The sequence below is a fragment of the Haemaphysalis longicornis genome, unplaced genomic scaffold (assembly GCF_048455015.1).
Source record: "Haemaphysalis longicornis isolate Haplotype H1 unplaced genomic scaffold, Haemaphysalis longicornis Haplotype H1 scaffold_5, whole genome shotgun sequence".
Lineage (NCBI taxonomy): Eukaryota > Metazoa > Arthropoda > Arachnida > Ixodida > Ixodidae > Haemaphysalis > Haemaphysalis longicornis.
Genome location: NW_027526385.1, coordinates 90,281,240 through 90,282,035, shown reverse-complemented (window position 1 = coordinate 90,282,035; position 796 = coordinate 90,281,240).

Here is a 796-nt window from a genome sequence, read left to right as displayed (position 1 = left end):
GTAAGTTTAACATGGTGCTTTTGTTGTTGTGGCCCGGGACACATCTCCTTGTGTCAGTCTACTTTGGTCAAGGGATTACAAGAATGTCTTCGGCAGTTTAAAGGTGTTTTTCTCATAATTAAGGAGCATAACATACCCTTATTCCCTGAAAAATTAAAATATATATGGCCGAGGACACGTCTGCTTTTATAAGTATATTTCAAAGTGCATGCAGGAATACCATAAAAACTTTAAATGTTTTTTATAAGGGGTTGAAGCAAGCCTTATACCCTGTAAAACAAGCCCATGCAATTCAGCAATATCCATGTAATTTTAGCTGTGAAGAGTATGAGTAAGAGATTGACGGTGACGTCATAACGATGTACTCGGCTTAGATGTAGACCTGAGAGGCGACAAGAGCTCTAACGAGGAGGGTTAATGGTTAAATATTCTACCAAGCGGGGAAATAAAACGAGGCGCCACCCGAAATGCGCTGACGAGTTCACTTTGACGGTTAAAGCGGATAGTTGGGCGAGTTGGTTACTGACTAATGAACAAATACTTCTAGCGAGCTTTAACACAGGACGAAGAAAGGAATGACGAAACACACGCTAGACTTCAACTTGGTTTATGCAAAAGGGAACCGGAAAACACGCCTATATGTACATAATTCGAAAAAACAAACAAACAAGCACATGATTCCGTGGAAACGAAACGGCGGAATGTTTGCACTCACTCTTATCACTATTTACATTGAAGCACAAACAACGCCTGGTCACATTACAGGACATGATCTTTGCCGACCCGTGTGCACACC